A 26205-nucleotide genomic window follows, 5' to 3' on the forward strand; every position below is an offset into this window, starting at 1 on the left:
TGCGTAACCCTGCGGTAATCTGGTAAATGTATATCGTTGTCCTTTAAAGGTAAAAGCAAACCAGAATTGACTATCTGGGTCCACTAGTACCGAGAAAAATGCATTACTTATGTCAATTACTGAGAAACTATTAGAATTTGGTCTCAGCGAATTTAACAAGGTATGTGGATCTGGGACACATGGTGCTCTTTTAATCACAGCAGCATTTACTGCCTGCAGATCTTGAATCATTCTCCACCCCACTGAGGGCGGAGCCTTTTTTACAGGAAATATGGGTGTGTTACATGGTGAATCTGGGCATGGCACTATTACTCCTGCTGTTAACAAATCCTCTATTACTGGCCTGATTCCTTCAATTGCATCAGGTTTCAATGGATACTGTCTTACACATGGTCTGTATTCTGTTTTTGGTCTTATAACTACAGGTTGTGCATTTTTAATCAGTCCTACGTCTGAAGGACCTGTTGTCCACAATCCTGATGGTACTGAAGAAAGAAGATCATCTTCTCCAGGACTCAACTGAAACACTCAGGATTGTGAAGTGGACACATCAATATGTGTTCCGGCTGTCAGCACCAATGAGACATTAACTGGCACTTTATACAATTTAGTTGATGGACTGAACTCCGTTCGTGGTCCAACTCTGCTCCAATCAGTGGCTGACAAAGCTGTCATGACTGTCAGTCCCAAATCTTGCCATTCTGTCAAATATGGTTTACAAAGTGACACATGTAATGGCATACCTGTGAATCTCAATTTTAAAACATCTTCAGTGGCACCTGTCACTGTTATGACAGCTGTTGAGTTGCCATCATGAATCAAATCTGTCATTGTCAGCTTCACAGGTGAACTGTCTTTCAATTTGTTTTCATAGTCACCATCCGGACCTGGAGGATCTTTATGCCACATTGTGACATGCAGGTCAGGTGGTGACATCTTTTGTTCAGGATGTTTCAGTAGGGCTGTTGCTTGCAAGACGACATCTTTACCCCATCCGGCAGCATCTTCTTCAGAAATGTCAAATGTATAGTAATAGTGGAATGTGGGGTCATCGCTTTCTTCTCTCACCATGTTAACACCTCCTGTGCGCTCAACAACTAATTTCCCTTGTTCCACAATTATGGACAAGCCCAATGCAGTCAATCCGTCTCGTCCTAAGAGGTTAACTGGACATTGTGGCATGTTCAACACTGACATAGTACGTCAGGCCAAATGGATCTGTCAACGTTATGGGTTTAGTGAGAGGGACATTTGATGTTTGCCCATTTGCTGAGCGAACTTTGAACGTTTCGCTGCTCAATTTATGGACTGGTATATTATCATTGCATGTAGTTCTACATGCCCCTGTATCACAAAGAAACACTACGGGCCGCCCATTTACTAACAAGGTCACTTCTGGTTTGGGTACTGGATTTCCCAGTAAGGCACACAGATCCATATCACAATCAGACTGCCTATCTGATGTGGAGTCATGGATTATGGATTCTAGTCATTGTGGATATTGTGGCTGCGGAGGAGTATTTCGCTGTGGAGCTCTTTCCGCATTCGGGGGTGGATTTGGACAATTCCTAGACATATGTCCCTCTCTTCCACAGTTCCAACATATCAGGGGACCACGGGGTGATCCTCCCTGTCTGTTCAGTGGTTGCTGTGGCGGCCATGGTCCTTGACGTTGTGGTTGTCTACCTTGTCTATTCTGCCATGGTTTTTGGGGACGTTTCCATTGTTTTTGCTGTCTCATATTACTCTGCTGGTAATATATTTCATCATCCCCTTGTGCCACATACACTCCTTTGTCATTACTTCCTGTCTGCTTTTTCTGTTTCAGGACCTCCTCGGCATGACAACAGTGAGTGTGTGTTTCTTCTAATGTGCCTGTTGGCAAGCCAATCCAGTGTTTCTGTATCCAAGCTTTTATATCCTTATTGGAATGCTGGATCAGAGCATTTTTTAATTGTTGTTCATACACCGGTGTTCCTGGCGATATGCCACTATGGACCCTAAAGACACTCTCAAATCTGCATCTAAAGTCTGCCCATGGCTCTCCTTCTTTCTGAGTTGTCCTAGTAATTTCAGTATAATTTATCTTTGGGCCCAATACTCCTTTTGCTCGTGTAATCATAGCTTCCACTCTTGTCTGCAACACTGGATTATCATGCTCCAGTGGCTTTCTTTCCACGTCTACAGGATTCCAGTCCCCACGTACCTGACTCCACTTTGGGCCACATGCTTTCATCCATACCTGTTGGACCTCAGTTCCATCTAGGTGATACGACTTTCTAATATTTTCTATGTCTTGCATGAATCCCTCAATGTCAACATGAGGTGATGGTATCATGTCAACTGCTGCTTTGATATCATCAGCATTCCATGTTCGATATACAAGCATGGTTGGTCGGTGCCCTGGAGTTCCTGCACGAGGATTTGGTACTTCTATCAAAGGATAGGTGCCTTCCTGGTCACTGTGTTCCTCCATGGGAGGAGCTGTAGGCACTTTTGTTTGACTGCGTGTTTGTGGCTTTTCTTGTTTTTCACTTTTTACCTTAGGTTTTACTGCCAAATCATACTGTGGTGGCGGTACATCATCATCCTCTGGTAGAGGAGGATATAAAGGTGTTGTTGTCACCGACGATCCAGCCGACGGTGGTTGTTGAGGTTGTTCTGGTTCTCTGTGCTGAATTATCACATCTTCTTCTGCCTTACCTACAGCTTTCTTTTTCCTTGCTTTCTCTAATCGTCGCTTCTCTGCTCCCTTCCGTCTGTTCTCTGCTTCCTCCTCCCAAAATGCCACTAAATCTGCCCCTATTTTCTGCTTCTTTTTTTTATCACCTTTATGTTCCTTTTCCAACCTTTCCTTCAGTTTTTGAATACTAGTCAGGTTCAGTCGTCCGTCAAAGTCATGTTTATTTATCCAGGTCTCCAATTTCTTTGTTGCTTTTGGATTTTTTGCTTCCATAAATTTCCAGTCGTCAGTTGATAAATTTTCCTTATTTTTAGACGTCTTACCCCCCATTTTTATTATCCCTTGTTATAATTTGGACTTCAGACGGGGGCACACCTAGGGTGTTCTAAATCTGAAGTTTTCACTTTCTTTGGACGTGACAATTAATTTGCCGTCGTGTGGTTGATTCCTTTCACCTCCCCGTAGGAAGCGGAATCACTTGCCTTTGCTTCCACTCACACGGTTGTCACTTACGTTGTCCAAAGTATTACACTCTCACACTTTTATTCTCAAAACCGGTATTACTTCGTATTAAAACAGAGGAGTCCCTACCCTCCTTCCGGAATTTAACTACGTGCGTCCCTCGCAACCGTAGAGGAGTCCGCCCTCCTCGCGGAGTTTAACTGCTTTACATTAACAGACGATTCCACGCCATCGCTTACGGAGTTTAACTGTTTATGTGATCACACTTTTATTCCCTACTGGTACGCGTATATAAACAGAGGAGTCCGCACCCTCCTTCGGAATTTAACTACGTGCGTTCCTCGCCATCGTAGAGGAGTCCGACCTCCTTACAGAGTTTAACTGTGTTTCATTAACAGACGATTCTGTATCATCGCTTGCGGAATTTAACTGTTTATGTGATCTGATCACCATTCACTCAGTACTGTTACAAAGAAATTCTACTCACTGACTCGACTTCCTGTCTGTCTTCTTCGGGAAAATCTCGTCAACCAGACGATGCCACCGGCGGTCGACAATTGCAGACACGATCAATCGATCGGACCTTGGCCAAGGATTTACGTCTGGACTTGGCGACCCCCGCCGGACACCTCCGGTATTGTTGAGATCCCGGACGTAGCCTCCAGTCAATGTTGGGTATTTTCTCCTCCAAACATTCTTTAAACCTTTAACAAGACAAACAGAGTCAAAAAACACCAGTGAGACAGAAAGTCAAATTTAGCTCGCGAGGAGTGCAAACAGTCCGTACACGTAGTACCACTGAAAGCACTAAGGACTGTTGCGCATGCTCACTCTTTTTATTAGGAGAAAGCCCTACCCACATTGTGAAACTTGTCCTAAGGGGGGGGGGGGAGCGCGAGACAAGTTTCTTCCCGTAAAACAAACACATACGTCAATAAGTGCAGCTGCGTGGAAAAACAGTTCCTTTGTTTAATCATATCTTTGAAGGTCAGCACATCTCGTTCTTGCAGGCTCCTCTGTTTGCACTTATCATCTGTTCTGCAAAAGCTTGGAGTGTCCTGTTTAAAACAGTAAGCATTTGTACAGCATAAGGTCAAAATAACCTCCATCTCTTCACTCCCAGTCGTTAGTGGCTACAGAAACAAAGGTTGTGCTGTCAGTGTAATAATAACAAGTACATTCTCAGGGTTACGTTAAGACAGGTGCAAAACAGCTCAATAACATTTCATCAGAACAAAGACAAAGGTACAAATGTTTAACAGTGATAAAATATATATATATAAAATCTTTAACAGCAAGGCCATACAATAATTATGTAAAACCCCAACGGTCAAAACGACCCCCTGTGAGCAAGCACTTGGCTACAGTGGGAAGGAAAAACTCCCTTTTAACAGGAAGAAACCTCCAGCAGAACCAGGCTCAGGGAGGGGCAGTCTTCTGCTGGGACTGGTTGGGCTGAGGGAGAGAACCAGGAAAAAGACATGCTGTGGAGGGGAGCAGAGATCGATCACTAATGATTAAATGCAGAGTGGTGCATACAGAGCAAAAGAGAAAGAAACAGTGCATCATGGGAACCCCCCAGCAGTCTACGTCTATAGCAGCATAACTAAGGGATGGTTCAGGGTCATCTGGTAAAGAAATCCACTATGCTGTAAGCCATCTGGAGGTATGAAGATCTGTTAGGTTGAAAAGCTGAACAAATTTCTGACATGATTTTTCACTGGAGAGGAACAAGTTTTTTTTTTTTTTTTTTTTTTTGGAAGTACATGAAATCAGCACACGGCATCAAGGATTAACTGTTTTACCAAGTTGGCTGAGAACAATTTTGAACTCCAGTTTATAGTTGGACTGCTAAGTACCAGTGGATCACCAAAATGTAAGTCCTTTTTCTGTTGTTTATAAATTAATAAAATATCAAATAACAAGAACCTATTTTAGCCATTATATTAAACAAATAATGATTTTTTTTTTCATTCTTTCAATGGATCAAATATTTAATTCGGTGAAAGCTGGAACATTCCATCTTTCACCTCATGAAATATTCATACTATTTAACTCATAAACATTCATTATTTGCATAATATTCTCTGCAGAATATGTGGTATGTTAGTTGGAGAAAGGTGTTTGGGCTAACCTCACAGCTGGAACGTCACCTGAGCTGTTACAGACTCACAAACAGTGACTGCCAGTCAGGAATGAAGCACTGTACAATAACAAGTTATATTTACTTTTCACACAACACAAATTGCAATATATACAAAACAAATGGGATGCTTAAATATTATTATGTGCACAGTCTTGCACCTTTGCCTTTTTTCTTTTTTTGCCAAATGAAATCTTTTCTTTTATGGTCATGAGTCATCTCAAAACTAATTGCTTTAGTTCAAAGCTTAAAATGATTTATATAAGAATTATCTGAAATGTCAACGAATAAAATTAATGGGATTCTTTCTTCCAGAACTGGAGCCCTTAAAAAAGTGGGCAGTGAGTCACTATTGAGCTCTATTGGCACGCAGCTATAGTCACATAGCAGTTTTCTTCAACTGTTTGCAGACATTAATGTGTCTACTGGGTGGCAGTTTCATACTAAATGTAGAATTTCACCCACACTGGTAGAATAATTAAATTTTAGGGCCTCTTCACACAAAACAGCATTGAGGCAGAATGGCGCATGAAGGAGTAGTCAAATGCCATTTGTGAAAAACTGGAGCCCCCAACACATGTGGCGTGCGTGTATGTCACGGAACCCCACTCTCATTCCAACACGTGGTGTGCCAGTGTGTTGGCTCCCCCTCAACACGTGGTGTGCAGGGGAGGGGGGGACCGTCAACACCTGGGGACTTGTCTTTACAAGATTTCAGGAATTCCTTTACCTTATTTGTACTTAATTCTTCAAATTTAAACATGGTGTTTTATTATTCATAATTTTATTTCTTATCAATAGATAGGAATTAACATTCCTCGGATTAGGCATATTTTCTATTAATTTGTCTAGTTTGCTTATAAAATAATCATTAATATAATTAGCAATATCTACAGACTTTCTTATGAATTATTATCAGTGTTGTGTGGGCTGCCAGAAGAGGAGGTACTGCTGGCCCACCACCAGAAGGCGCCCTGCCTGAAGTGCGGGCTTCAGGCACGAGAGGGCGCTGCCGCCTCAGGAACAAGCCGTGGTGACAGCTGTCACCCATCATCCGTGACAGCTGTCACTAATCAACACATCTGGTATAAAAGCAGGAAGACACCTCCACCAAACTGCTGAGATATCATCTTCATCTGGAGGTAATACTCTCAGCCCCTTTTGTGAGATCGATAAATCTATTATTGTGAGTGTTTGCAGGAGAACCGGTCGTTTTTGAGGAGGCTGTGCAAGACGGCGCTCCTTTTCAGCTGAGACCGCTGCAACGCGCTGAGTGAGGTGGAGGTGGCATTCCCACCATTGTTACTGGGTGTTCACACACCCACCCTTTGACTGTCTTTTGCTTTCTGTCAGCAGTACCAGATCCGACACGCCGGGAAGGTGGCCACCTGGGGACTCCGGGACTTGGCGGCTCCAGTATTCCTCGGGTTCAGGTGGTGGTGGAAATCGTGTGGTTCCGGTTCGTTTCCAGACGGGCATCTCCTATCGTCGAGCCTGCCCACACGACACCTTTTATTAATTGACTGTTGCACATTCTGATTCTGCTGTGTTTGGTTGTGACATTCACACCAGTAAAGTGTTATAATTTGACTCCTTCCATTGTCCGTTCATTTACGCCCCCTGTTGTGGGTCCGTGTCACTACACTTTCCCAACAATCAGCCTCAAGAAAGGACAGATTGATTCTGTTTTCTTACCTGTCAACTGATTTAAAACATTCCATATTTTGTTGTCAGTTCCTGTTTTCTGAACTTGTTCCTCAAAAATATATATATTTCTTTCGATTGTGTTTAGTGACAGAGTTCCTCATTTTATGCTAAAGATCCCAGTCATACCATACCTTGCAATGTTTTTTTTTTACAATGCCCAAAAATGTTTCATTCTTGCCACTGAGTGTTCGAAAAATCCATTTTGTAAGAAAATGACCAGTGTCACGAAATATTATTTTAATATTTATTTATTTAAAATGTCCTTAAGTGGACTAGTGCACGAAGGAGGAATTGCATGCAAATTGTGAAAAATTGGAGCTGCCTCCAACGCCTTGTACATGTGTTGTTACTGCCTCCAATGCCTGGTACACCTGTTGCTACAACTGTTTGCGCACACCAGTGGCTGAAAGACAGAGTGTGCCCTGTGAGAGCCCATTTGATCCCTCTCGAGGCAGGTGTCGGCCAAATTCCAGATGACACACAAGAACATCTAACACTGCTCACTTAGCACTTAGAAAATGTGGCCATTCATGCTGTTCACACAAAAACAGTCAGCAGATGATCACTTTCGAGCTGTGTGTGAAATTTGTCTAAGTGCCCCCACGAATGTGGCTTTTCAAAAAGCAACACACTTATGGCCTGCATGTGTATCGCACATGTGTCATGCTCCCCCCCAAAAACACATGTGGCGTACGTGTGGTTTGTGCCCCCCCGGCACATGTGGCTTGCTGGGGGATCACACTTGCATAAAATGCTTATATGTATGCACAGACATAATCACATGGGGGGTGGACAGGCAGTTCTGTGCACACACAGCACAGTGAGGTGCCTGTCAGCTGCTGACCAGAGACTCACTGACAGCTCGCATAACACACACAGAGTGACACATTGGTGTCTGTGCTGGATGGACAAGGAGTGTGGACACCGACAGCAGCAGCTGTTGAGATTGCTGGTTCTGGATGGCCCAGCTGGAGAACATGTACCGTGTCTGGACGGAGTTCACCTTACAAGTGTTCACTGTGACGCACGTGTATGTGCTTGCTGTCCTCATGGGGACATACATAAAAACATATACCACTGTTACAACGGGCTGCAGCGAGCGAGCACACGGCATGCACATTGACAGGCTGGCCCAGGTGATATGGACCATCAGATCATAACACGCAGCGGGTGATCTGAATGTCATGTCACCCACATGAGCTCTGTTCCACATGATGTGGTGTCTGTCTTGCGGCGTGCCGTCCACAAGACACACGTGTTGGGCTGGACATGAACGCAGGGCCAACTGGACACACTGGACCAGTAGATGTAGACATAATCAGAGTGCCCTGCTTCATTCATGTCATTTCATGATTGTATATCTGTGACCATGGGTCATCTACAGAGGAACAGAGAGTTCATACGTGTATTATCCACTTGATAAGGACTCAAGAAAATGCAGTGTTTTTTATGGTGTGTGGTTTCGTTTTTTTTTTGTTGTTGTTGTTTTTAATATGTTGATCTCCTTGTTGATTTCAGGCATTTTTCCACACCTTTTACAGGACATTGATGGTAACGCAGTGGTAAAGTTTCTGGCTGGAAGTCAGAGCTTTTTTAAATTGCAGGTTCGAATCCCGTGGATGGCATGTGTTTTTTTCTTTTTTGTCACAGCAGCTGCACAATGTGATTACACATGCTCCAGCTGCTCGCATTGTGTTTCCACTGTGACAGTTGCAGGCACAGTCATCCATGACACTATTGTGTGCATGGAACCATCGCAGCGGGATCGCTCACACCTGCCATTCGGCTCAGTGTTTTCGTGGTTCTCTCATACACACTGTTCCGCCGTGATTCGCCCTGATTTGTACTTAGTATGTGTGAAGGGGCTCTTAACATCAGTGACAGCTTAGAGTCTTTTGTGGTAGTTGTGGATGAGGCTTTCTGATGGAAAAGCTGCCACTGAAAATGTCTTGGATCAATTACAAGAAATACAAACAGTATGGCACTCTATGGTAAACTGCATGGAGTAGACAGTTCACAAAAACTGACTGACTGTACAAGAAGGAGAAGAGTGAGGAAAGCCAACAAGACACCCAGACAACCCAGAAGAAGTTATAGGCTGATGTGGCTGTGACTGGAAAAATTGTGCACAATGCAAGCTTTGTATTTTGCATGACCACTCTTAGGGCCCTGTCCCACTGGGAGAGGATTAATTGCGCATGAATTGAGTATACAAATTACGGGCGTTCATTGTTGTCCGCAACAAAAATGGCCAAAAATGACAAATGTCCCAGTATGAATTACGGATATATTAATAATATATAGCGAATATATGATGAACAATCATGGTTATTAACGCATGTAGTGAGGAAACTGATCTGACACATTGAGATTATCACTGCAGTATTACGGGTGTATTATGAATGCATGACGTACGTGTTACGCGTGCACAGCGCATCTGCATTTCAGTCATAAAAGAAGCGCACTCGCTCCTTTCGGCATCACTATTCACACCAATAATACAGCCTCTGGAGCATTTGCTGGACTTGGACAAGTTGATCACAGAGTGTTGTCATGCGAGGGTTAACTGTTCATGAGTTTGGGGAACGGGAGGGGGGAAGCCGCTCGGGGTGTGAGACTGTGTTTTTTCTTTTTGAGTGAGTTGTGGCTAAACAGCAACTCTTCCTTTTGTTGGTGTTAAATAAAAGTCCTGGATTGCAGCAGCTACGTCTTTGTGGATTTACACAGCCAGACCGGCATTGACTGGCAGGTATGTCGCTTTCTGCCACATATAGTACTTTGGGTTTACGTGACGTGTTTGTTATGCATTCACAGATTGTCCGCAAATCAGCTGCAAAGCAGATGTAATAAAAATGCTTTATTCGTGGCCAATCTGTATGCATTCGCAAACTTATTTAGTTTGTGATGTGGACATGATAGGCACGATATGTATCTGTTTTACGCACTGTCCCAGTCCGCTGTCAAGCCGCAAATCCCCGTCAGTTGCGGATATCAGCGGTTAACGGCAGATATATAGCGCAGAGAGTGAGTATGTATTGTGTATGAATTAAGTATGTATGGAGTATGTAAGGCGGATGTTTGGCTACTCAAAAATCCTGGCTGTGGACATGCGTGCCTCTGCGGATGATCACGGGCGTGTTCAGATGACGGCCAACTCATACAGGCATGTTACACGGATATTGCGGATGTTTGGGGAATATGGGCCAATTTTGTACGCAATCCATACGCAAATCCTCCTAAATGCCAGTGGGACAGGGCCCTTAGCTTCATAGTGGAGAAGAGTGGAGAAGGATATTTTCACCAAAACAGATCAACTCTAAGATTGCATCTCAGATGTACTACCTTCTGGCAATTTGTAGCTAAACTTTCAAGTCTTCTTTTTAAGAAAATCCTCCTCTGTACCACTGTACCAATTCAGGCAAAATGAGCCCCAACTGCGTATTGAGTGCTGTACATGCTCATAATTTTCATGTTCATACTTTTCAGTTGGCCAACATTTGTAGAAATCCTTTTTTTTTTTTTTTTGTATTGGATTTACGTAATATTCTAATTTTCTGAAATACTGAATTTGGGATTTTCATTAGTTGTCAGTTATAATCATCAAAATGTTAAGAAATAAACACTTGAAATATTTCAGTCTGTGTGAAATGAATGAATAAAATATACAAGTTTCACTTTTTGAATGGAATTACTGAAATAAATCAACTTATTTGTGATATTCTAATTACAGTAGTGTTCAGAATAATAGTAGTGCTATGTGACTAAAAAGATTAATCCAGGTTTTCAGTATATTTCTTATTGTTACATGGGAAACAAGGTACCAGTACATTCAGTAGATTCTCACAAATCCAACAAGACCAAGCATTGCACACTCTTAAGGCTATTAAATAGGGCTATTAGTAAAAAAAAGTAGAAAAGGGGGTGTTCAATAATAGTAGTGTGTCATTCAGTCAGTGAGTTCATCAACTTTGTGGAACAAACAGGTGTGAATCAGGTGTCCCCTATTTAAGGATGAAGCCAGCACCTGTTGAACATGATTTTCTCTTGAAAGCCTGAGGAAAATGGGACATTCAAGACATTGTTCAGAAGAACAGCGTAGTTTGATTAAAAGTTGATTGGAGAGGGGAAAACTTATACGCAGGTGCAAAAAAAATTATAGGCTCTTCATCTACAATGATCTCCAATGCTTTAAAATGGACAAATAAACAGAGACGTGTGGAAGAAAATGGAAAACAACCATCAAAATGGATAGAAGAATAACCAGTATGGCAAAGGCTCACCCATTGATCAGCTCCAGGATGGTCAAAGACAGTCTGGAGTTACCTGTAAGTGCTGTGACAGAAGACGCCTGTGTGAAGCTAATTTATTTGGAAGAATCCCCCGCAAAGTCTCTCTGTTAAATAAAAGACATGTGCAGAAGAGGTTACAATTTGCCAAAGAACACATCAACTGGCCTAAAGAGAAATGGAGGAATATTTTGTGGACTGATGAGAGTAAAATTGTTCTTTTTGGGTCCAAGGGCCACAGACAGTTTGTGAGATGACCCCCAAACTCTGAATTCAAGCCACAGTTCACAGTGAAGACAGTGAAGCATGATGGTGCAAGCATCATGATATGGGCATGTTTCTCCTACTATGGTGTTGGGCCTATATATCGCATACCAGGTATCATGGATCAGTTTGGATATATCAAAATACTTGAAGAGGTCATGTTGCCTTATGCTGAAGAGGACATGCCCTTGAAATGGGTGTTTCAACAAGACAATGACCCCAAGCACACTAGTACACGAGCAAAATCTTGGTTCCAAACCAACAAAATTAATGCAGATGTGAAGAAATCATGAAAAACTGTGGTTATACAACTAAATACTAGTTTAGTGATTCACAGGATTGCTAAAAAAGCAGTTTGAACATAATAGTTTTGAGTTTGTAGCGTCAACAGCAGATGCTACTATTATTGTGAACACCCCCTTTTCTACTTTTTTTTCACTAATAGCCCAATTTCATAGCCTTAAGAGTGTGCATATCATGAATGCTTGGTCTTGTTGGATTTGTGGAATCTACTGAATCTACTGGTACCTTGTTTCCCATGTAACATAAGAAATATACTCAAAACCTGGATTCATCTTTTAGTCACATAGCACTACTATTATTCTGAACACTACTGTATATGTCCAGCACCTGTACAGTGCAGACAGCAAGCAGCATTTTTTAAATAATCACCAGCCTTCTATAATCGCCTGCCTCATTTATGCTCTGGGTCTGAGCACTCTTTGAAAAAAAAAAAATGGTCAGGCTTTTAATCATGAAAATACGGTACCCACTTTCCTCAAATCTGCAAGTGTGAGTGCTGAACTTCATTTCGTACCTCTGTTGCAACTGCGCAATCACAGACTGCTCTATCGGTACATGCTTGGGGTTTTTAATGGAAATGCGTTTTGATGGGATAAGATGTTTTGTCTAATGTCAAAACATCCACACAGATGCTGAGAATGACAGCCTCAACACTGCATTTAATCTATTATTAGACTCTATTGGCTTTGCTCAAAAAGTAAATGAGTCCACCCACCACTTTAATCATATCTTAGATCTTGTTCTGACTTATGTATGGAAATAGAAGACTTAACAGTATTCCCTGAAAACTCCCTTCTGTCTGATCATTTTTTAATAACATTTACATTTACTCTGATGGACTACCCAGCAGTAGGGAATAAGTTTCATTACACTAGAAGTCTTTCAGAAAGCGCTGTAACTAGGTTTAAGGATATGATTCCTTCTTTATGTTCTCTAATGCCATATAACAACACAGTGCAGAGTAGCTACCTAAACTCTGTAAGGGAGATAGAGTATCTCGTCAATAGTTTTACATCCTCATTGAAGACAGCTTTGGATGCTGTAGCTCCTCTGAAAAAGAGAGCTTTAAATCAGAAGTGTCTGACTCCATGGTATAACTCTCAAACTCGTAGCTTAAAGCAGATAACCCGTAAGTTGAGAGGAAATGGCGTTCACATTTAGAAGATCTTCACTTAGCCTGGAAAAAGAGTCTGTTGCTCTATAAAAAAGCCCTCCGTAAAGCTAGGACATCTTTCTACTCATCACTAATTGAAGAAAATAAGAACAACCCCAGGTTTCTTTTCAGCACTGTAGCCAGGCTGACAAAGAGTCAGAGCTCTATTGAGCTGAGTATTCCATTAACTTTAACTAGTAATGAGTTCATGACTTTCTTTGCTAACAAAATTTTAACTATTAGAGAAAAAATTACTCATAACCATCCCAAAGACGTATCGTTATCTTTGGCTGCTTTCAGTGATGCCGGTATTTGGTTAGACTCTTTCTCTCCGATTGTTCTGTCTGAGTTATTTTCATTAGTTACTTCATCCAAACCATCAACATGTTTATTAGACCCCATTCCTACCAGGCTGCTCAAGGAAGCCCTACCATTATTTAATGCTTCGATCTTAAATATGATCAATCTATCTTTGTTAGTTGGCTATGTACCACAGGCTTTTAAGGTGGCAGTAATTAAACCATTACTTAAAAAGCCATCACTTGACCCAGCTATCTTAGCTAATTATAGGCCAATCTCCAACCTTCCTTTTCTCTCAAAAATTCTTGAAAGGGTAGTTATAAAACAGCTAACTGATCATCTGCAGAGGAATGGTCTATTTGAAGAGTTTCAGTCAGGTTTTAGAATTCATCATAGTACAGAAACAGCATTAGTGAAGGTTACAAATGATCTTCTTATGGCCTCGGACAGTGGACTCATCTCTATGCTTGTTCTGTTAGACCTCAGTGCTGCTTTTGATACTGTTGACCATAAAATTTTATTACAGAGATTAGAGCATGCCATAGGTATTAAAGGCACTGCGCTGCGGTGGTTTGAATCATATTTGTCTAATAGATTACAATTTGTTCATGTAAATGGGGAATCTTCTTCACAGACTAAAGTTAATTATGGAGTTCCACAAGGTTCTGTGCTAGGACCAATTTTATTCACTTTATATATGCTTCCCTTAGGCAGTATTATTAGATGGTATTGCTTAAATTTTCATTGTTACGCAGATGATACCCAGCTTTATCTATCCATGAAGCCAGACGACACACACCAATTAGCTAAACTGCAGGATTGTCTTACAGACATAAAGACATGGATGACCTCTAATTTCCTGCTTTTAAACTCAGATAAAACTGAAGTTATTGTACTTGGCCCCACAAATCTTAGAAACATGGTGTCTAACCAGATCCTTACTGTGGATGGCATTACCCTGACCTCTAGTAATACTGTGAGAAATCTTGGAGTCATTTTGATCAGGATATGTCATTCAAAGCGCATATTAAACAAATATGTAGGACTGCTTTTTGCATTTACGCAATATCTCTAAAATCAGAAAGGTCTTGTCTCAGAGTGATGCTGAAAAACTAATTCATGCATTTATTTCCTCTAGGCTGGACTATTGTAATTCATTATTATCAGGTTGTCCTAAAAGTTCCCTAAAAAGCCTTCAGTTAATTCAAAATGCTGCAGCTAGAGTGCTGACGGGGACTAGAAGGAGAGAGCATATCTCACCCATATTGGCCTCTCTTCATTGGCTTCCTGTTAATTCTAGAATAGAATTTAAAATTCTTCTTCTTACTTATAAGGTTTTGAATAATCAGGTCCCATCTTATCTTAGGGACCTCGTAGTACCATATCACCCCAATAGAGCGCTTCGCTCTCAGACTGCAGGCTTACTTGTAGTTCCTAGGGTTTGTAAGAGTAGAATGGGAGGCAGAGCCTTCAGCTTTCAGGCTCCTCTCCTGTGGAACCAGCTCCCAATTCAGATCAGGGAGACAGACACCCTCTCTACTTTTAAGATTAGGCTTAAAACTTTCCTTTTTGCTAAAGCTTATAGTTAGGGCTGGATCAGGTGACCCTGAACCATCCCTTAGTTATGCTGCTATAGACGTAGACTGCTGGGGGGTTCCCATGCCATGATGTGTTTCTTTCTCTTTTTGCTCTGTATGCACCACTCTGCATTTAATCATTAGTGATCGATCTCTGCTCCCCTCCACAGCATGTCTTTTTCCTGGTTCTCTCCCTCAGCCCCAACCAGTCCCAGCAGAAGACTGCCCCTCCCTGAGCCTGGTTCTGCTGGAGGTTTCTTCCTGTTAAAAGGGAGTTTTTCCTTCCCACTGTAGCCAAGTGCTTGCTCACAGGGGGTCGTTTTGACCGTTGGGGTTTTTACATCATTATTGTATGGCCTTGCCTTACAATATAAAGCGCCTTGGGGCAACTGTTTGTTGTGTTGGCGCTATATAAAAAAAAATTGAATTGAATTAATGTGAGCAAAAATCCGTTATACAAAATCCAGTAATACAGTGTTTATTACACAGAAAACCATATACAGTGGCTTGCAAAGAGGAGGATTTTCTTAAAAAGATATGAAAGTTCACCTACAATTTGCCAGAAGGTACATCTGAGATGCAAGCCTAGATTTGATGTTTTAGTGAAGACCCTTATCTACACCACTTCATCATGAAGCTTTATAACTGGAGATACAAAACACAGAATTTGCACTGTGCACAATTTCTCCAATCACAGCCACAGAAGCCTAAAACTTTTTCTGGGTTGTCTGGGTGGTTGGTGGCTTTCCTCACTCTTCTGCTTCTTGCACAGTCACTAAGTTTTTGAGAACTGTCTACTCCACACAGATTTACCACAGAGTGCTATATGTTTGTATTCCTTCATAACTGTTGTAAATAAAGTTCAAGACATATTCAGTGACTTGGAAATGTTCGTGTATCCATCTCCTGAATTGTCTGAAGAAAACTGGCAATAAAACTGATTATTTACAGGTATTACGCCAAAGGGGCTGATTACTTTTGCATCCCATCATCTTGGCTTTTATATTTTTAATTAATTTATATCAAGTTGTAGTATTTGTTTTCAGTTTGAGTCTAAGGAAGATAATTTTAGAAATTTTTATATTGAGAAGCCTGATTTACTTTTTGTATTTGAAATGCCATAAACAAATTAAAATGTGTGAAATACCAAGGGGCTGAATACTTTTGCAAGCCACTGTAAGAGCTATGTTTGTCCGGTTTATGTGATGCCGGTTCTGCACAGGGTGTCATATTCTGTGGCCTGTGAGAGATTCTTGGGATTTTCTCAACAAAATTCACTGAAACTGCTATTATAACAGAAATATGTTGCCATATTGGTACATTTCAATCAATGTGTTTCTGTACAACATTGTTAAAATATCAGAAATGTGTGGACATTGGCTATTTTGCTCATTTCTTGTTTCCTACAATTACCCACAGAACCATAGTGCAGTAATGTGCCTGTGTAGTTATGTAGAAGTATGAACCAACCTTTGTGTGATGACACATGCTGTACTGTGGATTTAATTAAGCATCCACTGCTTAATTTTGCTGCACAGTGATGTGCAGAAAGCATGTGCATAAGTTTGTACACTGGATGAAGGAGATTGAGGGTAACAAATTGCAGGGTGCTTTTACATTCAGCAGTTGTTCTCATTATGCTCATCTTGCTGACGGGTGTGTAAATGGCTTTCTATTGGATTCGGGGCCCTTGGGAACAGTGACAGGCTCGTGCTGCTTTCCCCTCCACCACCACTGCATACCCCTCAGCCATCCAGCTCCCCTCACTGATCAGCCCAGACAAACATCTTGATTGTAATTGAATTTTGGGGATAGGTGCTGTGTGACAGAGAAAAGATTGGGAGAGAGTGAGACAGAGGGGAAAAAGGATGGGAAGAGGAAACTGTAGATGAAGACGGAGGAAGATGGAGTTGTGGAAAGGTTAGGATGGTGACAAAGGTTGATATTGAACAAGAAAGGAGAGGAAATAGCATATGGATGTATAGGGAAGTGGGTGACAGTGCAGAGACAGTGTAAGGACAAGGGCAGTGCAGAGGAATAGCTGCTTGGGATTGGCCCTTTTTTTCTGCATTGTATTGCTAAGCTATGAAAACAAACAGAAAATGGTGAGTCTCACAGCACTGCTGCATACAACTCCTTCGCTTAGTCAAGCAAAATCAGTTGATCTTTGACAAATCATGTGGCACATTCAATTTGTTTCCTCTGTCAGCTGCTAGAATCATCATCCACTGCAATGTCCCATCGTTATCAGCTCGAACTGACCATCTTCTGAGATCCCCATGTCGCTTATGAAGGAGGGCAGAAAAGAACCGACTTCATAAAAAACATTTTTTCTGTGTTGCAATGCACTGGTTCTCTCTTACTGTATGCCAACATGTGAATACAGTGTTAGGGTTAGAAATCACAAGTACATCATTGGCCCAAATATAAGATGGCCATGATTGTAAGAGAACCCTCTATTTTTCAAAATGTTAATAATAATGTTAATAAAAATGTTAATAAAAACAGAATACAATGATTTGCAAATCCTCTTCAACCTATATTCAATTGAATACACCACAAACACAAGATATTTAATGTTCAAACTGATAAACTTTATTGTTTTTGTGCAAATATTTTCTCATTTTGAAATGGATGCCTGCAACATGTTTCAAAAAAGCTGCGACAGTGGTATGTTTACCACTGTGTTACATCTAACAACACTCAGTAAGTGTTTGGGAACTGAGGACACTAACTGTTGAAGCTTTGTACGTGTAATTCTTTCCCATTCTTTCTTGATGCACAGTTGTTTAACAGTCCGGGGCTCTCTGTTGTCATATTTTGCACTTCATAATGCGCCACACATTTTCAATGGGCGACAGGTCTGGACTGCAGGCAGGCCAGTCTAGTACCCGCACTCTTTTACTATGAAGCCACGCTGTTGTCAGCTTTCAGGCTCCTCTCCTGTGGAACCAGCTCCCAATTCAGATCAGGGAGACAGACACCCTCTCTACTTTTAAGATTAGGCTTAAAACTTCCTTTTTGCTAAAGCTTATAGTTGGGCTGGATCAGGTGACCCTGAACCATCCCTTAGTTATGCTGCTATAGACTTAGACTGCTGGGGGGTTCCCATGATGCACTGAGTGTTTCTTTCTCTTTTGTTCTGTATGCACCACTCTGCATTTAATCATTAGTGATTGATCTCTGCTCCCCTCCACAGCATGTCTTTTTCCTGGTTCTCTCCCTCAGCCCCAACCAGTCCCAGCAGAAGACTGCCCCTCCCTGAGCCTGGTTTTTCTGGAGGTTTCTTCCTGTTAAAAGGGAGTTTTTCCTTCCCACTGTCGCCAAGTGCTTCCTCACAGGGGGTCGTTTTGACCGTTGGGGTTTTTATGTAATTATTGTATGGCCTTGCCTTACAATATAAAGTGCCTTGGGGCAACTGTTTGTTGTGATTTGGCGCTATATAAATAAAATTGATTGAATTGATTGATTGTAACACGTGCAGAATGTGGCTTGGCATTGTCTTGCTAAAATAAGCAGGGGCATCCCTGAAAAAGATGTTGAGTGGATGGCAGCATGTGTTGTTCCAAAACCTGGATGTACCTTTCAGCATTGATGGTGCCATCACAGATGTGTAAGTTTCCCATGCCATGGGCACTAACACACACACCCCTACCATCACAGATGCTGGCTTTTCAACTTTGCACTGATAACAATCTGGATGGTCTTTTTCTTCTTTTGTCTGGAGGACACGATGAACATGATTTCCAAAAACAATTTGAAATGTGGACTCATCAGACCATAGCACACTTTTACACTTTGTGTCTGTCCATTTCTGGCAGCATTTCTGGATGTTGTTGATGTATGGCTTTCGCTTTGCATGGTAGAGTTTTAACTTGCACTTGTAGATGTAGCGACAAACTATGTTAACTGACAATGGTTTTCTGAAGTGTTCCTGAGCCCACGTGTAAAGATCCTTTACACAATGATGTCTGTGTACCACCTGAGGGATCAAAGGTCACAGTCATTCAATGTTGGTTTTCGGCCTTTCCGCTTACGTGTAGAAAGTTCTCCAGATTCTCTGAATCTTCTGATTATATTATGGACTGAGAGAGTTAGAAATAGTAAAATACAAAAGAAAAAATAGAAAATAAACATGATTTCGTGACAGCAGCATGATCAAGAAGCGTGAGACTGGCCTGGCCAGTCCATGTCCATACACTTCACTGACTCTAGCCTTTAAATATGAAAATCATAATATGAACCTAAATGGTCCAGCAGATGCCAGTGCTCACCAGCTGGCACCATATCTTTCTTTCATGCTGAACAATGTTCAAAACACCTGTTTCAAAGAGTGTTTCAACTTAGCTATCACTAATTTGCAGTAGAAAAGAACCATTTGCTTTTCCATCTGTTGTAGAGTTTGTCTTGCGTTTGCCCACAAAGGGGTGTACGCCCAGCATCTGAAGTTGCTACCGTAATGTGTTTTATGACCACCAGCAGCCACAGACCGCTGGTACACTGTACAGTATTATTATGACATTAAAAATGCAACTTCCCAGAAGGTGAATTTCAAGTTGTGTAAAAATGGGATTCTGCAAGCTTTTGTCATGGTGCAGTTAGAGCAGTTGCTAAAATGGTGGTGGAATGGGTCCAACTTGATCTTGGGACATGAGTTTACTCTCCTGTGACAGATCGGGATGCACGATTACCAACCACCATATACCACCATATACCAACGCTGATACTGGTGGTGTTCTCTGTGTCAGGGGTTGACCAGGTGACCAATATTTATTTCCATTTTCTAATAGTGGTACCAATATACTTAATTAATTTAAGAAGCAGACTAATCTGAAGGCAGGGTCAGGATATTACTGTAAAATTCAAACCTGGGCCCTACACGATCTCTCGGTTTTCGAGAACTGCTTTCTCAAAACGGCTATGCGGTACAGTGCCATAGTATTTGTATTTCTTAAACACTGATGGAAATGATGTTCAAGACATACTCAGTGAACTGGAAATGTTGATGTATCCACCCCCTGACCTATCTAAAGAAAAGTGGCTGTTAAAGTGATGATTTACTGTAAATTCATCAAAGGGTGACAATAACTGTCTCCACCATACATTTATGTCAGGATATTTTTGTTTTACTTCATGAAAGCACTTAGATTTGTTCTTGTTGCCAAATAACTTTGTACAGTGGATGGCCGATCCAAACCATCGCATTCCACAATGACAGCTGGAAGTGTTGGCCAGTGACTGGAATGTGGGACAAGTTATTGGACTCTGTCAGCTTGGCTGTAAATTGGACTTTGCACTATCATGCAACTTAACCCTCTGGGGCCAACGCCGTCGTATACAATGGCTAAGACCAAGCTTTACTTTTTTTTTGCTGAAAAGTTAATCCGCGGACGTTTGAGCCAGCCATGAGCCATCTTTGTACTCCTCATAGAAGCTGTGTGATGACGTGTGCAATGTAAGTGTCCAAAAGGAATTGGTTCACTGTCACATGGTTTTCCAAAATCCAATCGTAGGGCAGATTTACCTCATGTGAAAAGCCAAAGGTTGTTTCAGGAGTGATATGTTACTAGTTGGCCCATTTGAATAGCCCCCTGGGTGCTCCAATGAGTACATCCAGTGCACCCTGCGCCATTACGCACAGCGATCAATGAAAGCAGGAGCAGACGGAGAGCCTCTGATGACAATCTCACGTGCTCAAACAAAGACTGTGTAACTATCAGCATTGCTCCATTAGTTTGCATGTGAGTGTTACCGGATAACTCTGTTGCTTTCTCTGTGTAAAGCACTGTTTATCATATCAATGGAGTGAGGGGGAGGGCCGCTCCTCAGATTGTAAGGAGCCAAAGTGGGCCAAAGTGTGAATGAAAGCTGCTTTAGGAGCACAGAACACTCCAAAACACAACAGAAGTAGAAGTTTGTGTTGTAACCTTTGTGTAATAGCAGACAGAAATTGCTTTGAGATGAAGACAAAAAACAAAAACAAAAAATGCATAGGCCATTTTGTATATATTGTTCAAAATGTGCATTTGTGTTTTTTGTTTGAACTTGTACAGTCTTTGTACAAGAGCTCAAATTACCTTTATAAAGTGTCAAAACAGTTGTTTATTATAGTTTGCTGTGTTTTGAATAAATGTGTGGAAAATTTCCGCTTTACTTTTTTTTTCATATTTTTGATTGTAACCTTTATTACACTTATAAAACACAACAAACGCATATATTATGAAAGCACAGGTTATCCTGAAAAAAAGAGATGTAAAACTTGATTGTGGGATGCAGGGAGAACTGTTAACAGCAATAATAAAACATTTATGCCAGGCGAGTGAACTGTCCAAAAAATGCCCTCGGACCCCAGAGGGTTAACTGCTTGTCACTTTATAATGGCCCAAGCAGGGGTCATCCTGTCAGCCTGGTTTGCTTGAGGTTTCTTTCTCAAGAATGCCAGTGGGAGTTTTTCTTTACCGTTATTGTCTATGTGCTTGTACAGGGGAGTTGGTAAGGTTAGATCGTACCTATGTGAAGTGCCTTAGTCAGCTTTATTGTGATGTGGCACTATATAAATGAAGTGAATTGAATTGCTGAAATATAAGGGTAGAATGCACCAATGATCACACAATTTGCACAGTGTTTCAGCAGGATGAGGGGTGCGATCCATCACCACACTGGAGACCATGATGAAAACTGTAGCTAGAAGATACAATAACAAATGAATATAAAGTAACTGTACTTCCCCGAATGCAAAATAGACTTGTTTTAAAACATGTGGTTTCACTGGAAAAAGCCAAGGTATGCAGGGGCAGTGAAGAGCTGCACGCAGTGCATAAATCTAATAGTTTAATAATAGTTTTTAATTCATATGATGTCTTCTGTGTCAAATACTTTTGCTCTGTAATGTACCATTTTTTACTTCGTCCTGTGGATGTAAGCTGAACATAAGACATGGCATCATATGTTGTAAAACTGATTATTTTATTTCTGTACTCTACTCTGTGTTTTTTTTTCCCTTATTTCACCTTACAGATTTTATTTAGTCAGTGGTGGAGTGCCCTTCATCATCTGTGGGGTCACAGCAGTCGTCAATATGGACAACTATGGCAGTGGGGAGCAAGCACCATAGTAAGTCCTAACCTCTTCTCTCATGGATACAGTTTGACTTTGAGCTATGTTTTATTTATTTATTTATTTATTTATTGCAACAGTCACACATCTTGACATGTTTTCAAGCCTTAGTTGGTGTTTGTTTTGATTTTCTTTTTCTACTGGAGTCATAATAAAACACTTGGTCCCTATCTTCCTAAACTATAGCTCATGGTCAAAATAGCACAAATGTATTGAGCATGTCCAACTCTCCTTTGCTAAACAGACATCACATAGTGAACACAGAGTCAGGTACAAGGTGCAGAGTGGTTGACTTTAGTCACGTTGGGCATGTTTTGGCCACAGCATGAAATGAACAAATAAATAAATCAGATTGTCAAAAGCCATTCCCTATAGGTCATAAGTGTGTGCCAGCATCTGGCATGTTGCCATTTAGATGGTAGACGCAGAAGAGACAGGAAAGGAATGCATGTGCATGCAAAGTGTTAAAGTACATGAGTGGATCATTTATGGGAACAGCACTTGTCCAGGATATACAAGATTTCTTTTTTCTCACTGTGTGACTACTTGTTACTTTTCAAATCAAAGCATTTGTCTTGATCCATAATGAATTTATTTCCTACTTTTTTTTAACAGTTCAGCCACCTGTGTGGCTCCCATTCAGTAATTGCAATATCCAAAACCCAGGGAATGCTGTTGCTTCCATCCAACCTGCAAAAATCCATCTGTGTAAGTGCGGCTTCAGATAAACGTGTGGTTTGGAATATTACCACCACAGCAATAAAAGGTCATATTCATATCTGCAGCTTCTGTTTGCCTTTTTGTTTGCCTCATCATGATGGGGGGGGGGGCACTGTTTGTGTTGCACTGATGCACTTTGTACTCGTGTCAGAATAATTAAAACAGGAACAGGTGATCATCCAGGATACTGGTCAAATAATGTAATTGGATTCATTCTTAGTCCTTTATGAAACAACAGCATGAGTCTGTTGTGAGTGGAGCCATCAGCTGAACCTTTAACATGCTGTTGGAGGGTGAGGATAAAAGTGGAGATTTTCTTTTGTGGACCCCAGGTGTACAGACCCCACCACTACTTCTTGTTTTTTTTTAATATTGTTAGCATGTTTAGGCCATTACTAAAGATATATGTGATATAACTAAATATGGTCACTTTGCAACTATTCTGACCAAAATGCAGTTGGTTATCTCACTAATAAACCACATTTTATTTTGAAAGAATACTGAGAATTTTTTCTTCATTTTCAAATAGGAATTTCTAATGCTAAATTTCAACACTTGCCACTGCACCCACCATTTGCTCTAATAAATATCAGATCATGAATGAAAACTAGTGGTTTGCGATACTTCAAGATTTGGTATCGATCCAATGCCAAGTAAATACAGGGACATATTGCAGACACTGATTTTTTTTTTTTTTTTTTTTTTTATAATTAAGGTGGATGCATCATCAAATTGATAAATCTGAATTAATTTTCATGACCTTTAACTGTTTTTTTTATGATTTTTCCTTTGGGTTATTAATTACTTAACACCAGGGCAGCATTTGGGCAACATTTATAGGCAATTAGAAAATGCTTCATTATCATAATAAATGTTTGTTCAGAAACATAAGAACAGAACAACACAATTTCTCCATACATTGTCATGTCTGGATTTTTTTCTTAAATGAACAAAATGCACAAAAATGATCTATCTCACACACACACACACACACACACACACACACACACACACACACACACACCCACACACACACACACACAACACACACACACACTCACACAAACACACACACTCACCTTCAACCACTTATCCATGATCAGGTCATGGAGTGCTGGAGGCTATTCCAAGAGTCATAGGGCGTGAGGCAGGGTGCACACTGGACAGGATGCCAGTTTGTTGCGGGGCCCCACAAAATGATTCGGGAATAAATTAAAATTAAGTAATTTTAGTTTTTTCCTTCACTGCACTACTTTTCTGAATTTTTTTCTTAAACAAAATGTACAAAATCACTCCACAACAAATGTTACAGAACAAGAAGAATTTCAAATATAAGGGCCACTTCACACATAGTAAAATAAGTACAATTCAGGGAGACTCACGGCCGAACAGCTCATACGAGCGAACCACAAAAACATTGCGCTGATAGGTAGGTGTGCACGATGCCGCTGCAACGGTTTGTGCACGTGGGAATACTGTGTGAGTGGCTGCGCGATGTGTAACCACATTGTGCAGCTGCTGTGAAAATTATATATATATATGTATGCCAGCCACGGGATTCAAACCTACACTTTCCAAAAGCTCTGATTGCCAGCCAGAAACTTTACCACTGAGATACCATCGCTGGCCTGTAATCGGTGAGGAAAAATGCCTGAAATCAACAAGAACATGAACGAGGTGCACTGTGTCTGGCCACTGTGTCCGGAAATATATAAAACATCTTTCGCAAAGGTGAAAGATGTTTAATATATTCTGATGTGAGGACAGCATGCAGAGACACGTGCCTCATGGAGGAATGTTGTAAGTTCATGTCCTTCAAAACACGGTATGCCATGTGTTTGGGGGAGCAGGGGCATGGGGGGCACGACACGCGCACATGTGCGAGACACATGCACCACATGTGTCACATTTGTGGGGCACTTACACAAATTTCACATCCAACTAAACAGTGATTGTCTGCTGACTGTTGTGCTAATAGTGCGAATGGACACAAGTGCCATGCTAGCGGTGTTAGATGTCCATGCGTGTCAGCTGGAATTTGGCAAACACCAGCCACGAGAGGGTTCGATGGGCTTTCACAGCACACATTTTGTCTTTCAGCCACTGGTGTGTACAAATAGTTGTAGCATCAGCTGTACGAGGTGTTGGAAGCAGCTACTATTTTACACGTATGCATATGATTCCTGCTTCATGCACACTTCATGCGCAATTCAACCAAATTCGCACTATGTGTGAAGGGGCCATAAAGTATGTTCAAAATACACAGTACAATACAAAAATAAATCAAAATTTCTCCCTTCAATGTACTTCTTTTATAAATGCAGCAGTGCATACAGGAGAGAAACTGAAAATAAAATATTGATTTATTACACTGGTATTAATCAATATCAATACCAGTGATGGTATCAATATTTGGATCGATCTGCCCACCACAAATAAAAACTGCTCTGACTAATGAAAATAGACTCAATCACAAATTTTAGCTATAGAGTCTGACAAGGTACCATCAAATTGGGGTCCACACAGACCCTATAAGAAAAAAATATGGAGCTCACAGTATTTCCTCAAATATGATGAAAATAACTGAAATTGAAGACAACAGGTAACAATTATAAAACGTCTGCTGAATAAGCTTAATGGTTGAGAAATATTTTCAAAAATATACCTCTAGGGTCAACTTGGACTGTATACATATGAGAGTTAAATTGCTCATTCCTGTTTATATTAAGACCCTCCCAAATGCTTGATTGTACTGAATTCCAGTTATGAAAATATTGCATTAGGTTGCATTAGGCTTGTTTTATCACTCAGGGGGTACATGTTTTTATTTACACATGTTCAATATTTTATTAGCACAGCCTACTTTACTGTGTAACATGATTTTTGTTCCTGGCAAATAAGTGTCTTTTTCCAACTACATTTATTGCAGAACAATAGAAAAAGCCCAAATTTTCATGTCAAACTTTGGCTTTTGGGCTGCACAGCAATTTTATCCCCTCAAAAGACCTATTTTGACAGTTTTCTGACTTTTTCACAATAAAACTAAAATACGGAATATAAATGCAGCAAGGTTTATTTTCAAACATTTGAAAACAATTTTACAAAGTTAAAAATGAACAGTTTTCCTTGATTTGCGAATAAATCATTTGTGCAATAAATCACTTTTCCTTATCAGACCCCAAATGTAGTCCCCCATCATGTTTTCATCATAAGATCCCTGATATCTGTTTTCAAAGTCCATTATGTCTTGGTGGAAGTGCTCTCCATGTCTTCTGAGTATACCCCCATGTTGTCCTTGAAGTTGTCAAGGTGAGCATCCAGAATGTGGACCTTCAGTGACTGGCCTCTACTGGTGGTTGGCTCTCACTGTGGTATTGTATCACTTCCTGTTCCGGAGCACAGCGGTGTTTTGCTGTATCTGTTAGCTGTTTAATCTGCGTAGTTAGATTGATCTAGATAACTAGATAACGATTTATTTCAGTGTAATCTTC

At 40.9% G+C, this 26205-nt stretch overlaps 1 protein-coding gene and 1 long non-coding RNA gene across 7 annotated transcripts in view; both read left to right on the forward strand.

Moving 5' to 3' along the window:
• cadm1a (cell adhesion molecule 1a) overlaps positions 1-26205 on the forward strand; it is a 1471967-nt gene that overhangs the window by 1095488 nt on the left and 350274 nt on the right. The window lies entirely within an intron of this gene.
• On the forward strand, positions 5912-25684 carry LOC117516933. Its single transcript, XR_004562580.1, has 3 exons — positions 5912-5922; positions 11660-11672; positions 25573-25684. It is a non-coding gene; the product is annotated as an uncharacterized LOC117516933 (long non-coding RNA).

This window comes from Thalassophryne amazonica, chromosome 9, assembly GCF_902500255.1.
Source record: "Thalassophryne amazonica chromosome 9, fThaAma1.1, whole genome shotgun sequence".
In the NCBI taxonomy this organism is placed as follows: domain Eukaryota; kingdom Metazoa; phylum Chordata; class Actinopteri; order Batrachoidiformes; family Batrachoididae; genus Thalassophryne; species Thalassophryne amazonica.